Source organism: Morone saxatilis, unplaced genomic scaffold (assembly GCF_004916995.1).
Source record: "Morone saxatilis isolate NCDOM2014 unplaced genomic scaffold, NCSU_SB_2.0 Contig1, whole genome shotgun sequence".
Taxonomy (NCBI): Eukaryota; Metazoa; Chordata; class Actinopteri; family Moronidae; genus Morone; species Morone saxatilis.
Genome location: NW_023339651.1, coordinates 17,878,799 through 17,879,026, shown reverse-complemented (window position 1 = coordinate 17,879,026; position 228 = coordinate 17,878,799).

Here is a 228-nt window from a genome sequence, read left to right as displayed (position 1 = left end):
TTACAGTAAAGGAGGAGACATCTTATGTCCAGCAGGAAAAGTTGCATATTCACAGATTCTGGAATTTTTTTATGAGGTAGAAGCAGATGCTTTTTTAAAGGTTTTAATGTGGAAATTATACTTGACTTTTTTTTTTTTTCCAGAAAAACATATCAGACATACATTATTGTTCCAAGCTGACTATTTGTTTATATGTCTTAATACATATATGGAGGGGCTCTTTAGGAT